This window comes from Rana temporaria, chromosome 4, assembly GCF_905171775.1.
Source record: "Rana temporaria chromosome 4, aRanTem1.1, whole genome shotgun sequence".
NCBI lineage: Eukaryota > Metazoa > Chordata > Amphibia > Anura > Ranidae > Rana > Rana temporaria.
In genome coordinates this window covers 439,202,118-439,218,657 of record NC_053492.1, presented here as the reverse complement: position 1 = coordinate 439,218,657, position 16,540 = coordinate 439,202,118, and the positions used below count along the sequence as shown (strand labels likewise).

The following is a 16,540-nucleotide window of genomic DNA, read 5'->3' as shown; positions in this document are numbered from 1 at the left end:
AGCAAGTTATGACGCGAGCTTGAATGGAACAGAGTGCCGTCGTACGTGTTGTACGTAACCGCGTTTTGCTAGAGCATTTTCAGAAAACGATGGTGTGTGGGCAACGTCGTTTTTAAAAATTAAGTTTGAAAAACGTATTTTTTTTTCATGATAAAAAAAGACGTTTTTTTTATAAGACAAAAAACGACCGTGTGTACGCGGCATTATACTTCATTAAACTGAGCTGTAAGCGAGGCAAACATGGAACTCAAAGGGTATATGTTTTACTTTTTTAAACACTTTTTAACCACTTGCCGACCCGCGTATTGTAAATGTACGTTCTCTTTTTAAAGATGGATATCTCAGTAACGGCAGCAGCTGCTGCCACAACTGAGATATCCATCTTTTCAGCGGGCGGCCGTGTAAACGATAACGGCGGTCTCCGCGGCGGATTCGCCGCGAGATCGCCGGTGTCGGGAGAGGGCCCCCCCCCTCCCGCCGCTCCTCCGCGCCCTCCGCCGCTTACCGGAGCCGTCGGTAGCGGCGGAGGAGATCGGATGCTGCAGCCTGAGCGGTGAGGACTTGAGTGAGGGCAAGATGGCCCCCACCTGTCCTCAGCTTTGCTGGGCGGAAGTGACGTCAAAACGTCAGTCCCGCCCAGCGTCTTAAAGAGACATTTTTTTTTTTGTCATTTGAAAAAATGACAGTTTCAATTTTTCTTTTTTTTTTCTTGCATTAAAAGTCTAAATATGAGATCTGAGGTCTTTTTGACCCCAGATCTCATATTTAAGAGGACCTGTCATGCTTTTTTCTATTACAAGGGATGTTTACATTCCTTATAATAGGAATAAAAGTGATCAATTTTATTTTTTATTTTTATTTCAGTGTAAAAAGTAATAAAATAAATAAAAATAAATAAGAAAACAAAAAAATTTTTTTTTAAAGCGCCCCGTCCCGACGAGCTCGTGCGCAGAAGCGAACGCATACGCGAGTAGAGCCTGCATATGAAAACGGTGTTCAAATCACACAAGTGAGGTATCGCCGCGATCGTTAGAGCGATAGCAATAATTCTAGCCCTAGAGCTACTCTGTAGCTCAAAAAATGCAACCTATAGAATTTTTTAAACGTCGCCTATCGAGACTTTTAAGGGTAAAAGTTTGACGCCATGCCACGAGCGGGCGCAATTTTTAAGCGTGACATGTTGGGTATCATTTATTTATTGTTGTCTTATTTTTTAATTCAAAAAAGTGAATTTTTCCCCAAAAAAGTGCGCTTGTAAGCCCGCTGCGCAAATACGGTGTGACAAAAAGTATTGCAATAACCACTATTTTATTCTCTAAGGTGTTCGAAAAAAAATATATATATATAATGTTTGGGGGTTTTAAGTAATTTTCTAGCAGAAAAAAATGCTTTAGTCTTGCAAACACCAAATCTGAAAAACACCTAAGGTCTTTAAGTGGTTAAATGAATGCATTTTTAATACTATAATTGTATTAGACAATTAAAGCATTAAAAAGGGCATTTATATGCTGAGGTGGCCTCTGCAAGCTGAAACCATTTTTTTTTTTTTGGAACAAGCCTGCATGTTATCATTATATCATAGCTGACCTAGTGATAACATGATTGGGAACCACTCTGACTGACTGGTTCCTGACTCTTAGGCCCCGTACACACGACCGGATCTGTCCGTTGGGATTTATCCGCGGATCAGTTCCAGCAGACAAATCCGGTCGTGTGTACGGCCTAGCGGACATTTTTCGGCGGACATTTGTCCAGCCGACCGGTTTTCAAGCGGATAAAAATTTCTTAGCATGCTAAGAAATCTATCCGCTGGAAACCTGTCCGTCGGACTGATCCGGTCGTCTGTACAGACTCACCGGATAAGTCCAAGCGATCCCCATCCCTCGCATGCGTCGAAGTGATTCGACGCATGCGTGGAAGTATTTACCTTCCAGGGTCGCGCACGTCGCCGCGTCATCGTCGTGGCGACGGCGCGGCCACGTCACCGTGTATGTTTTCCGCGGGGATTTTGATCTGATGGTGTCTACAGCCCATCAGATCAAAATCGGGAGCAGAAATGTCCGCTGGAAACAGTCCGGCGGACCGTTTCCATCGGATATCCTCTCGTGTGTACAGGGCCTTAGTGGAGCTACGTAGCTGTCAAAGGGGTGATTTACAGTATATTGATGTATAGTTAGCATGTGACATCATCAAGCTGAAATAAGTTTATATGCAGATTGCGGGTGAGAAGAGGTGAAGCAAGGCATACTTCCTTTGTCATAAGGGGTGATCTGCCTTGTAGCGTCAGCATCTGGGTTTTTGATGCCTGACAACCAATCCGAGTCCCCGGTATTTTAGTAAGAAAAATCTACTCTTTTGCTGTCTGCTGTAATTTCATATTTTGGTTACACCATTAAAATAGCACTTGAATTTGAGTTCCTTTTTTGTCTGAATCTTTTCTTTCTTTTTTTTTGTAATTACAAAAGTATGATAGATCGCCTTGTAATCGCTTCAGCCTTCAAACATAAATCAGTGTTTAATAACTTAGCCTGCTATGGAGGATTGTATTACAAGTTGATCTTGTCTCATCACACAGCTCAGTGACAAATGAACATATAAGTCTTTTGACTCTTTTCCTGCTGGATTTACATCACTGAGCTCATTTCTGTTACCCATCACACATGTAGGGGGGGGGGGAGGGGTTCCAATCAGCTGCCAGGACTTTTCTCCACTCTGTAGTTTGCTGGTGGTTTTAGAAATTAGTTATGTCAGCAACAGGACAATATTATTAAAGCAAACCTAAAGTCGGGCAACCTTATCGTTCAAACATTAATGTCTATTGTGCAGGATGGGGTGGTCTGGCGAGTAAGCTGTATTGCTTAATGGAAGTGGAAAATAGTGAAGTCACTGACCTAGATATTCTGTTTGGCAGGGATGCCAGTCATAAGACTGCAACTCCAATTTTAAAACCTCAATGTTCACCAACAGTACTTTAAATGCAAAAGTATCACTGAGCTAAACAAAATAGAATAAAAGCCTGGCTCAGACTCAAACAACCACTCAATGTGCGCCAACTATATAAGAAACAAACAGCTTTTGACACCATTATAATTACAAAGATCTTACAAAAATGTATTGATGCATTTAAATCTCATATTTAACATATGATTAAAACAACTTCGCTAGAGAGAAATAAAACATCTATCACGAATAGAGGCAAGATAGAACTACTAAAATACTCAGGATTATATTGTAAATTCTATTTTCAGTCCGGTGAAAGCCCTTCATATGTACAGGTATATATCAATCATCCAGCTTCACGTGTTGTAAAATATACTGAGGACCAGCCTTGTATATGTGCTCTCTTATTATTGCATACCATAATGGATATGCCCACATACAGTAAAGACCAAAAGTTTGGACACACCTTCTCATTCAAAGAGTTTTCTTTATTTTCATGACTATGAAAATTGTAGATTCACACTGAAGGCATCAAAACTATGAATTAACACATGTGGAATTATACATAACAAAAAAGTGTGAAACAACTGAAAATATATTTCATATTCTAGGTTCTTCAACGTAGCCACCTTTTGCTTTGATTACTGCTTTGCACACTCTTGGCATTCTCTTGATGAGCTTCAAGAGGTAGTCACCTGGCGCAGCACCCCATCACTCTCCTTCTTGGTCAAATAGCCCTTACACAGCCTGGAGGTGTGTTTGGGGTCATTGTCCTGTTGAAAAATAAATGATGGTCCAACTAAACCCAAACCGGATGGAATAGCATGCCGCTGCTTCAATTTTGATTAAATCCCCAACAGTGTCACCAGCAAAGCACCCCCACACTATCACACCTCCTCCTCCATGCTTCACGGTGGGAACCAGGCATGTAGAGTCCATCCGTTCACCTTTTCTGCGTCGCACAAAGACACAGGGGTTGGAACCAAAGATCTCAAGTTTGGACTCATCAGACCAAAGCACAGATTTCCACTGGTCTAATGTCCATTCCTTGTGTTCTTTAGCCCAAACAAGTCTCTTCTGCTTGTTGCCTTTCTTTAGCAGTGGTTTCCTAGCAGATATTCTACCATGAAGGCCTGATTCACACAGTCTCCTCTTATCAGTTCTAGAGATGTGTCTGCTGCAAAAGGTGGCTACTTTGAAGAACCTAGAATATGAAATATATTTTTAGTTGTTTCACACTTTTTTGTTATGTATAATTTCACATGTGTTAATTCATAGTTCTGATGCCTTCAGTGTGAATATACCATTTTCATAGTCATGAAAATAAAGAAAACTCTTTGAATGAGAAGGTGTGTCCAAACTTTTGGTCTGTACTGTATATACAGTGCCTTGAAAAAGTATTCACACCCCTTGACATTTTCCAAATTGTGTCATGTTACAACCAAAATCAGTATTTTATTGGGATTTTATGTGATAGATCAACACAAAGTGGCACATAATTGTGAAGTGTAAGGAAAATGATAAATGATTTTCAATTTTTTTTTCAAATAAATATGTGAAAATTGTGGCGGGCATTTGTGGCATTTGTAGTCAATATCTCCAAAACCACCTTTTGCTGCAATTACAGCTGCAAGTCTTTTTGGGGATGTCCCTTCCAGCTTTGTACATCTAGAAAGGGATTTTTTTTGCCCATTCTTCTTTGCAAAACAGCTCAAGCTCTGTCAGATTGGATGGAGAGCATCTGTGAACAGCAATTTTAAAGTCTTGCCACAGATTTTCATTGGGATTTAGATCAGGACTTTGACTGGGCCATTCTAGCACATAAATATGCTTTGACCTAAACTATTCCAATGTAGCTCTGGCTGTGTGTTTAGAGTCATTGTCCTGCTGGAAGGTGAACCTTCGCCCCAGTCTCAAGTCTTTTGCAGACTCTAACAGGTTTTCTTTAAGATTGCTTTGTATTTGGCTCCATCCATCTTTCCATCAACTCTGACCAGCTTCCCTGTCCCTGCTGAAAAAAAGCATCCCCACAACATGATGCTGCCACCACCATGTTTCAAGGATGGCGTGTTCCGGGTGACGTGCAGAGTTAGTTTTCCGCCACTCATGGCATTTTGCTTTTTGGCCAAATGGTTCAATTTTGGTCTCATCTAACCAGAGCACCTTCTTCCACATGTTTGCTGTGCCCCCCGCATGGCTTCTCACAAACTGCAAACGGGACTTCATATGGTTTTCTTTAGACAATGGCTTTCTTCTTGCCACTCTTCCATAAAGGCCAGATTTTTGGAGTCTATGACTAATAGTTGTCCTGTGGACAGATTCTCCCACCTGAGCTGTAAATCTCAGAAGCTCCTCCAGTTACCATGGGCCTTTTGTCTGCTTCACTGATTTATACTCTCTATGCCCGGCCTGTCAGTTTAGGTGGCCAGCCAAGTTTTGGTAGGTTTGCAGTTGTGCCATGCTCTTTCCATTTTCGGATGATGGATTGAACAGAGCTCCGTGAGACATTCAAAGCTGGGGATTTTTTTTATAACCTAACCCTGCTTTAAACTTCTCCACAACTTATTCCTGACTTGCCTTCCGGAATGTGTGTTAAGTTGTCAGAACTAGTGTGGAAAGAGTTAGTGAGAAAGCAGATAAACCGTGAGCATGTTTGGGGGTGAAGGAAGGATGTAGGTCTTTAGTAGTTTAGCAGCAGTTGATTTAGTGTTTTATTATACCTGTTCAATGTACACACATTATGCGTATTGATCATGTCAGAAATTCAGAGCTTTCCTGTGCATGCTTTCTGTGTTATATCAAAGAGTATAATTAGCTTTTGAAATTTTGGACTACAGAATAATTAGTGTCTATGTTGTAGGGATGCCCTACAGCAGGGTTTGACAGTTAGCAACTGCACAAAGCGTGGACTGCTAGCTGTCAAGGATGACATTTTTTGTATATCCTTAGTACAGGACATTGTAGTGAGGGATGTTGATATATGGAATGTGGGTTAGAATAGTTAAAGGCTACAGAAAAGCACAATAAACACATTTATGATCTATGACTTAATCCAGGGTTTCTCAATTCCAGGGTTCCTCTAGGATGCTAGGAGTTCCTTGAGCAATTAGCAATTTCTGCCACTGATTTTAGCTGTCTGTAAGGGGGTTATTCTTCCCAATGACCACAAGTGTAAGGAGCATTCTTCCCACTGACTATCACACTAAGGGCACTTTCACATTGAGCCGCCCCGGACGTCGGCGGTAAAGCGTCACAATTTTTAGCGGCACCTTAGTGTCGATTTTAACCCCTCTGACAGCCGAAAAAGGTTTAAAAGCGCAGCTTTGCTGGCGCTTTGGCAATGGCCAGTAGCACTTTAGAAGCAGTGTATACACCGCTCTTACAGTACCTCAAAGATGCTGTTTGCTGGACTATTTTGAGCGTCCTGCCAGCGCTTTACAGGCACTATTTTTAGCGCTATAGCGCCTGTAAAGCGCCTCAGTGTGAAAGGGGTCTAATGTATCACGAGTTGTACATATAGAAACTTTTAGCAGGGGTTCCCTGAGACTGTAAAGTTATTTCAAATGTTCTTTGGTGTTGAAAAGGTTTAACCAATGATTTCTCTGTGAGTAGGCACTGCTGTGGCACACATTTTACAGAGCATGCCTTCTGAACTACAGAGGTGGAGGATTTTCAGGAGACCCAGTCAGTGCAGGAACTGCTTGCAGAAAACAAGATAGCATGGGATATGTAGTCCTTAAAAATTGAAGTAAACCGCAGAGGAGAAGTTCAAGAAAAAATAGAAAGGGTAAACAGTAGAGGTGCACCGAATGGAAATTTTGGTACCGAAACTGAAACCGAAAATGCAGAATGCACTTGGCTGAAAACCGAAAAATTACATTTTTTTTAAATTTTTATATTTTTAAATAGAATTGTATTATATTTGACTTTTCAATTCAAATCATCAATTCAACAGAATATGAATTGATCGTCAGCCATTATTGGCACCTTTAGCGCAAGAAAAGCTCAAGAAAAATGTATCACCATGTTCACCATAAAAAAAAATTCTAACATTACATCCAGGATACTAACAACATTTACAGTATGCAGGTCTTTTTTTTTTCCGCCGTACATACCGTTATATTGTGATTTTCTCCCCGGCTTCCGGGTTCTGATTCCCGCGGGACTGGGCGTTCCTATCCCTGGGTTAGATGATTGACGTCTGGTGAAACAGTTCCCATGTCACACAAGGCGCGTCACCAGATTTCCGTAAATAGCCAAGCTGCGAGTCAGCGCTATATAGCGCCTTCGCAGTCAGCTCTACACGGCGGGCGCAGGCGCCATATAGCGCTGACTCGCAGCTCGGCTATTTATGGAATTCTGGTGCAATAGCCTTCCTGGTGTAGAATAACAGAAGTCCTTGTAGAGTTCTTGTAGATGAGAGACCCTCAACAAGGCCTAGTAAACAGGTTTTAGGTGAGAGAGTGAGTGAGACCGGAGTTATTTGACCAATGAAGGACACCACAGCTGCCCAGTACACCTGGATAACAGGACAAGTCCAAAAGATATGGAAACCCCCCCCCCCCCCTCTATCATATCGCCAGCAGGATGGAGGGACAGTGGGACTGAACCGATGGAGCCTGTGAGAAGTGTAGTAAGCCCTATGTAATATCTTAAATTGTATCTTATGATCTCTTAAAGAGACCAGTTGTTTGAAAGGCGCATCCCATATTCCCGTCTAGTCATCATCGTCCATATCCGGGATATCAAGTAACCATTTTTGTTGCAGAGTAGAGAAATCTGAGAGAGCTAACATGAGAAGATGGCTATAGAGAGTTGAAGCTGATTTATCCAGGGTGTGGAGGAGTGCCTCTGGATCAGAACACTTATTCTCACTTTTCCAAGTTATTTATCACAATTCAGTAAACTCACCTATTAAAAGGTGACACTAGTTTGGATAATTTTTCAGGTTATTTTTCACAACATTGTAAACTCTGAGGCTCAATCACTTCTTAAGAGCATTAAAGGGAGGATTGAACGTGTAGCAACCACTTAGTGTGTATATATATCCCCTGTTGATTTGCCCCCAGGAAGAACGACCCGAACATTGACTCGCTCTTCATAGTTGGCGTGCAGCAACAAGCTTCACTTTGACACAACTATTAACTATAACTACCACTTTGGAAGGTTCACTATCAGTTTGGATATAGTCACTTAAGAGGAAGTGGATCTTATTTAATAACAATACTACAAGTTAACCTATGGAAGGATTTAACCATATCTCTACCCATACTACTATCTAACCTATGGAAGGATTTAACCATATCTCTACCCATACTACTATCTAATTGGAGGGCAGCTCCACTTACCCCAATACCACACATCCTTTACACAATTCACATCCCTTATGTCAGGGACCTCTAGGGGAGGCAGCAGCCCAGGAATATTTCCTAAGAGTGGATTTAACAATTATACATAAACTTAAGGTGTATTGTCTGAGATGAGAACTGACCAGTGAAGGTGTGAGCAATCTGCAGATGTCGGAAGTAGAGTTGTGGAGAGACATTGCATTTGGTGCAAAAAGAGCGAAAGGGCATCGTCGCTCCGTTCTTCACTGTCAGAAACCATGAATCAGACCGAAGTACAGTTAAATCACACTTGTTTAATAATAATAATAAAAAGATAAACAGAGTAAGCGTAGTCAAAACAAATGCCAGAGAGCCAGAGATAAACGTAGTAGAACATCAAGCAGGATCTGGAGCCAGAAGGAACGTCAGCCAAGCAAGTCTTCAACAGGAACACAGGAGATAGTCTCTGTGATGTTGACCAAGGCAAAAGCAAAGAGCAACTGAGCTGGACGGCTTAAGTAGGCAGGACTGACAAGCAGGATCATGAGCAGGTGAGTCACTGTGGAGAGATTGGAGCTGGCAATTAGCCGACAGCTGAACGGCCAGCTCAGAGAAGGAAGGCTGAGCCCATCCCTGACATCCACAATTTGTGATAGAGACCTGATGTGGTCCATATCACAAAGAGAAAAAAAAACAAAGGAAGTTGTTCAGTCCCAATGCGTTTCGCAAAGGAGCTTCTTTAGGGATTCAAAGGGTGCTGCTGTAGTTTTCGTTTTACTGGAATAAAAGGCACCATTTTTTACACTTTATTGGAGTGCGGCTGTCCATCATCTCCTCCCTCTTATTTATGCTTTGTGCATTGCCTGCACCCATCAGGTTTTGAACCATACTCACAGCTGAAGTGCATTTGTCTGGAGCGGTGGTTTTCTTTCTCTATAAAGGGTGCTGCCATTGAAATAAAAGAAACAACTTACAATATATACAGAATACACAAATATCCATACATGCATGTATATTCAACCACATAGTATCGAGTATATAAATCAGGGATATGCAATTAGCGGACCTCCAGCTGTTCCAAAACTACAAATCCCATCATGCCTCTGCCTCTGGGTGTCATGCTTGTTGCTGTCAGAGACTTGCTATGCCTCATGGGACTTGTAGTTCTGCAACAGCTGGAGGTCCGCTAATTTCTTATCCCTGATATAAATGATTACTCACTAACGATAAATATTCATTAACGTATCCCCACATAGGGGGAAGCCTACCATACACTGACGGATGAATCCCTGGGTGAGCTTGCAGGGAGAACTGGCGATGATCGAAATGGGAAGTGAGCGGACAAACCACAGCTAGAAGTCATGGAGACAACATATAGGGAAGGAGCACATCATCATGCCCAAAGAATTGGCAGTTCTGAAATAGGATATGTATATCTTAAAATATATAAATGTGGTTCTCACACATCTAAAACAGACAAAAAGCAAGTATGTGGCTGGCCACTGGTAAAATACATTCTCAGGTGTAAAAAGAGAGGATCATTAAAAATGTAACAGGCCCGGGGCAGTTTTTTAGGACAGCCAACCCATCCAAAGGGAGGCTCTGTCACTGACACATTGAGAGGATATTGCCAGCACACTAAAGAGCGGCAGACTCCATTAGCCAGATTCAGAGAGACTTAGGCTGGTGTATCAGTAGATACGTCAGCCTAAGTCAGAATTTGCGTCAGCGCTAATTTAAGCGTATTCTGTTAACCAGATACGCTTAAATTAGGCTCAGATACAAGCGGCGTAAGTATCTTACACCCTTGTATCCTAAAGTGTAATTTTTAGGCTGACCGCTAGGAGGCGCTTCCATTGCGGTCGGCGTAGAATATGTAAATCAGTAGATACGCCTAGTCACGAACGTACGCCTGGCGGACGCAGTACAGATATGCCGTTTACGTAACGCATTAGCGGCCTAAAGTTATTCCATCAAATAGATGGAATAGTAATGTTAAGTATGGCCGCCGTTCCCGCGTTTGAAATTTGAAAATTGTACGCCGTTTGCGTAAGTCGTCCGTGAATAGGGATTTACGTCGTTTACGTCCACGTCAAAATCAATAGGCCGTGCGGCGGACTTAGCCGCAATGCACACTGGGAAATGTAGGCGCCCGGCACATGCGCAGTTAAGAAAAAAAGGCAATCACGTCGGGTCAAGCCTCATTATCATAAAACACGCCCCCTCAGACAAATTTGAATTAGGCATCCTTACGCCCGCCCGCTTTAGGCTACGCCGCCGTAACTTAGCAGGCAAGTACATTGTGAATCATGTACTTGCCTCGCTAACTTACGGCGGCGTAGCTTAAATGCCTTAAGCTACGCCGCCGCAAGTATGCGCTCGCCATCCTGAATCTAGCTGCATGTCTAAAAAATTCAAATCCTCTGAAGACATGCAGGGATCTCGCATTGGTCACTACGCCAGCCATATGGTGTACTATATGAAGAATTGTTACAGTAAAAGTGCAGTTCATACTGAATGGTGGTAATAAGCGCACTGTAAGGGCTCATGTTGAGTTGTTTTCCTATGTTTGTTGTACGGTTTGGAACACGCGTCAGATGCGGGTCATCAGAATCCTGCTGACTTCAGTGTAACAATACATGCCGCAGGCTGAGTTGGACCTGCTTTGCATTGTGCCGTGTTTCTTTGGACACAGCATGCCCTACTGAAGTGCGGAATAAACTTCAGGCAAAGCAAGGCAGACGCAACCTTTACTTGTCAAACGCTGTGATTGCCATTCCAATAGCAAATGCAGTATTGGACAAGAACCATCACCGTGTACCCCAAGACATTCTTTGTAAATTCCCATATCAGCCGCCATCGTTATCTTCTTTTCTTCGCCATTGTACTTGTAACATTAGTGAAATGCTTTGAAAGATGAGACTGATATTTAATGTCCACAGCAGCTGGATGCCATAGAACAGCCTTTCCTGCGTGGCAGGTCTGCATTTTGCTGGGAAACTGCTAATTACTATATTTCATAATCTTGAAAGATATTTGAAGTATGACAAAAAAGAGAATTTTACTTTATTAAGTTATGTCATACTGATTCCTAGTTTTATAGAGGGACTCTAAACAGAGATAAAGAGACCCAATTATATCCATTTGTATTTATTACAAATATGATTCAATGTAAATTTACATTCAATTTTTATAAGTACCGGAATCTGCCTTTATATCAACCTTCTGTAATTCTCTGTACAGCTTAGAATGGAAAAGGGGGAACCGCATTCTGAGCTAATCAGGGTTCTATTGCTTTGTGCAGTGCTGTCGGTCTAAAACTTTTCTTACAGGAGGGGACAGCAGTGCACCTTCCATGCCAGTTTGCTGTTTCTCCTTCACTATCTATTAACAGGTGGGGGCTGGTTCTTAAAGCGGTTGTATAGTCATAACATTTTTATTTTTTTTCCCACCTGTAAGGTAAAAGGCATAATGAGCTAGTATGCACAGCATACTAGCTCATTATGAAATACTTACCTTAGAACGAGGCGTCTGTATCTCTGCCGGTCCACGCCGAGGGTGATGACATTTTCCCTCGACGTGTCTTCCAGGTGTTGCCCTTACATCAGAGCCCGCACAGAGGCCCCCCTTACATCAGAGTCCTCACAGAGGCCCCCCTTACATCAGAGTCCTCACAGAGGCCCCCCTTACATCAGAGTCCTCACAGAGCCTCCCCTTACATCATAGTCCGCACAGACCCTCCCCTTACATCAGAGTCCGCACAGAGCCTCCCCTTACATCAGAGTCCGCACAGACCCCATATACATCAGATCTGATGTAAGGGGTGTTCTGGGAAACTTGATTTAAGGGTGCATGCTGTGGACTATTGTGTAAAGAGGGTCTCTGCTCACCAAAGCCTGTCCCCCTTCCCTTTTAACAAAGTCCACAGAGCACCCCTTTTTATACACTGGAAGGCAGGAGAGACTAGAGAGGGTGAGCTTACCAGGATGGAGGCTGAGGCACAGGCTGGCTGTCTGATGCTTTTTTGGGTTCAAACTTCCTGTCCAGTGTGGATAGGGCAGACTCAGAAGGAGGAGGAGCCGATGAGCTCTATCTCTCTTCGTGTCTGTGCAGAGAGAGAAGGGGATGTCAGCGCTGGTGTGCGCTGAGGCTGAGCTATGTGTGTGACGAGACATAGCTCAGCTCTGCAGCCATCTACCTCGGAGCTGACACAGGCACTGTTGCACAGTGGGAGGTGAGCAGCAGCCGTAACCTGTGTTAACAGAGCTCCAGCAGGCATATTCCTGCTCTGCAACAGCATTTGGTAGTGGCGGCCGGTGGCTGTGCATAGTGTCACCAGCCCAGGGGGAGATTTCCACCCTGCCAGCCCTCCCCTGCAAGGGGAATATCTCCTAAACCGTAAAGGTTTTTTTACCTACAGGTAAGCCTTATAGACTTACCTGTAGGTAAAAGTTTAAAATGTGCCTATACAACCACTTTACAACCACGTCACAAGTTGCCGAAAGTAGCCGAACGTCGGTGTGCAGGCGCCGTATAGAGCCGCACCGACATTCGGCTTCTTTCGGCAACTCGTGACGCGTTGTATGCGACGGTCGGAAGGCTGTCAATCAAATAGGAACGCCCAGTCCCGAAGACCATACCCGGAAGCGGCGGAGAACATCTATCTCTAAAATGGTAAGTACGGCATTGATTTAAAAAAAAAAAACACCCGATTTGTGCTTTCCGTAATTAGCCTCAATCTTATGGTAAAAAATTTTTTTCGGGTGAACCCCCGCTTTAAGCGTATTCTCAAACTGAGATTCGCTTAAATGTTGCTAAGATACGACCGGCGTAAGTCTCCTACGCCGTCGTATCTTAGCTGTCTATTTACGCTGGCCGCTAGGGGCGTGTACGCTGATTTACACCTAGAATATGTAAATCAGCTATTCACGAACGTACGCCCGGCCTTCGCAGTAAAGATACGTCATTTACGTAAGGCGTTTTCAGGCGTAAAGATAAACCGCTAATGTTAAGTATGGATGTCGGAACCGCGTCAAATTTTTCACGTTTTACGTTGTTTGCGTAACTCGTTCTTTGAATGAATGAATGAATGAATGAAAAATTTATATAGCGCGGCACATGCGAACTGAATCGCCTCTGGGCGCTTGTTGTTAGTGTCTCATGCCTATCAGAAAAGCAGGGTTTTGATCTGCCTTCTGAAAGACAGGTGGTTTTGCTCCAACCGAATGCTGGTTGGTAAAGCATTCCAAAGCCTGGGGCCCTGAAAAGCAAACCTTCTTTCTCCTTTGGACTTGTATTTGGTTTTAGGAACCTTGACCAGATTTTGGTCGGTGGATCGCAGAATGCGGTTGCAATTGTGCGGTTTGATCTTGTCGCATAGATATCTAGGAGCCTTCCCATGGATGCACTTATGTGTCAGGCAGAGTGCTTTGAATGCAATTCTGTCTTTCACTGGCAACCAGTGAAGGGATCTCAGCGAAGGTGAGATTGATTCCCAAGATTTTTTCCCAGTCACAAGTCTAGCGGCCGTATTCTGTACGACTTGAAGACGAGCGATTTGGTACTTGGGGAGCCCGAGGTAAAGGGCATTTGCATAGTCCAGTCTGGAATTCACGATTGTTCCCACCACGACTGCTATGTCTTCTTTGGGAATAAATGGAATAAGTCTGCGTAGAAGGCGCATCAAATGGTGCGTCCCGCTGACTACTGACCCTATTTGTGCGTCCATTGTCATGAAGGTGTCAAACGTGACTCCTAGACTTCTGACTTTGGAGCTAGGGGAGATGGTCTGACCCAGGATGGGCGAAGGTGTCCAGTTTGTTGTCGGTTGACTCTTCCGACTGGCATTGAACATAAAGAGTTCTGTTTTAGCGCTATTGAGTTTGAGATAACTCTTAGTCATCCAGTTTTCTATTGAAGAGAGACATTTCTCTAATCTGAGATGATGATCCTTTTTTTGGCAGATGCGAAAGTACAACTGCGTGTCGTCTGCATAAGAGTGATAGAGTAGTTCTTGGCTACTGATAATATCAAAGAGAGGACGAAGATAGATATTGAACAGCACCGGTGATAGGGGGGATCCTTGGGGGACCCCACATGGCACCGCGCGTTTTTCTGACGTGAAAGATCCCAGTTTCACTGTTTGTGAACGGTTTCCGAGAAAAGAGGAGAACCATGGTAAGGCATCTTCTGAGACTCCGGCGACTTCTGTTAGTCGTCTCAGTAGCAATTTATGGTCTACTGTGTCAAAGGCTGCGCTTAGGTCCAGCAGAACCAGGAGACACGATTCTCCTTCGTCTGCGGCCTCGAGCGCATCATCCCATATTTTCAGTAAGGCCGTTTCTGTCCCGTGTCCGGGACGGAACCCGGATTGAAATGGATCGAGTAGGTTGTGGGTATCCAGATGCTGTTGCAGCTGATTTACCACCACTTTCTCCATTATCTTGGACAGAGCATTTAGACCTGTTATGGGACGGCGGTGAGTTGGGTCCATAGGATCCAAATTAGGTTTTTTCAAGATCGGCAGGATTGTGCCCTCTTTCAGCAGGGAAGGCACTATGCCTTCCTTAAATGACTGATTTATAAGCTGTGTGATCGGAGGCGCCAGGATGTCGGCACATTCCTTCAGTAGCTTGGTGGGAATGATGTCATTGGGTGCTGTGCTGTTGCGCAGCGCACCAATGAATTTTTTTGTGGTATCAATGGAGATGGGTTCCAAAGTGAACTTAGTTGATTGTAGAGGCGTTCCGTCGGTGTTTTGATTGAAGAGGGGGCTGAGTGGAGTATTGTTTTGCCGAATACTTACCCGAATTTTTTCAATTTTGTTGATGAAGAAATCCGATAGTTCATTGCAGAACTCTTGGGTGTCTGAAGTGGGGACTTCAAGACATCCCGGATTCATGGTCTGGGTGACCATCTTGAAGAGTTCACGTGGGCGATTCATTGCGCTGTTAATCACCGTGGAAAAGTGAAGTTTCTTGGCTTTGAAAATTTCCTTGTGATATCGTGTAGTTACTGCTTTGTAGAAGTTGAGGCGGTCTTCTGAAGGGCTTCTTATCCAGGCGGCTTCCGCCCTTCTGCGCTCTTGCTTCAATAGCGACAGCTGGTTATTGAACCAGCTGGACTTTTTTGCCCGGCTGCGGACTTTGCGCTTTGGTGCTGCTAAGTCGGCTGACTGTAACAGAGCTGCATTTATGGCATCCAATGTATCTGAGGCTGCTAGCTGAGGAGGAATAGCCCCAATTCGGTTTCCCAGGGTAGATCTGAAGAGTTCCGAGTGGAGCTTCCTCTGAGATCTAGCCCAGTGTATTGTCACCGGCATGGGTACTTTCATGACTAGTGGAATTCTGGGAATTATGAAGCTAATTGCATGGTGGTCTGTCCATGGCAAAGGTTCAATACCCAGAATGTTTATTTTCAGATTTTGTCTGAAAATTAGGTCGAGAGTGTGACCTGAAGCATGCGTGGGTCCGCATATAAGTTGCTGAAGACCTAACCCTTCCAGGTGGTCGATACAGGCATCCGCGATGGGATCCTGTGAGGAGTTGGCCCACAAATTGAAATCCCCGAGCAGCAAAAGATGATTGCTGTTAAGGGAGTAAGTGGATATGAACTCCGTTAATGCTGAAATCAAATGCGATTTTGGCCCAGGGGGCCTATAGCAGAGGAGAATGTGAACGGTCTCCTGAGAGTGAGCTTGAAGTTGAAGCGTGAGGGTTTCCATAAAAGGTAGAGGATTTTGAAGGACCGGTTTAGTGATTGCAATATGAGACTTATGAATCACCGCCAGGCCTCCTCCTCTTTGCCCTATTCTATTTTCCGTTAGGATATGATAATTTGCTGGTACCAGTTCTCCAAGAATGGTGTTGCAATCGTCTGACAGCCAACTTTCTGTAATGAAGAGGCAGTCTAGATCGTTTTGTAGTAAGAAATCATGGATTTCTGATCGGTGTTTAACTGCTGATCTAGTGTTAAGCAACGCACATGATATGTGCTTGAGCTGTGTTGAATGGTTGAAATTTTTGATGATCGATCGTCGATCGATTCTCAAAAGTTGATCTGATTTTAAGGCTTTTTTGGTGACGGCAGGTAATATTGTTGCGAATTGTCTCAGACCCCAAATGGTTTCCGCAGAGTATCGCAATTTAACCATTGTTGCCAGTCACCGTGGGCGGGGGTGGGGGTGATCGGTGAGAGAGGATTCGCAGAATCCTCGCTCTCAGCAATCCTTGGTCCAGAGGAAGGCAAAAAAACCCTGGGCAAGCTGGCCAATG

At 43.7% G+C, this 16,540-nt stretch overlaps 1 protein-coding gene across 1 annotated transcript in view; it reads left to right on the top strand.

The window, feature by feature from the left end:
- The window catches only part of HHAT (hedgehog acyltransferase), a 375,962-nt gene that overhangs the window by 202,262 nt on the left and 157,160 nt on the right, over positions 1–16,540 (top strand). The gene's annotated exons all lie outside the window — the stretch shown is intronic.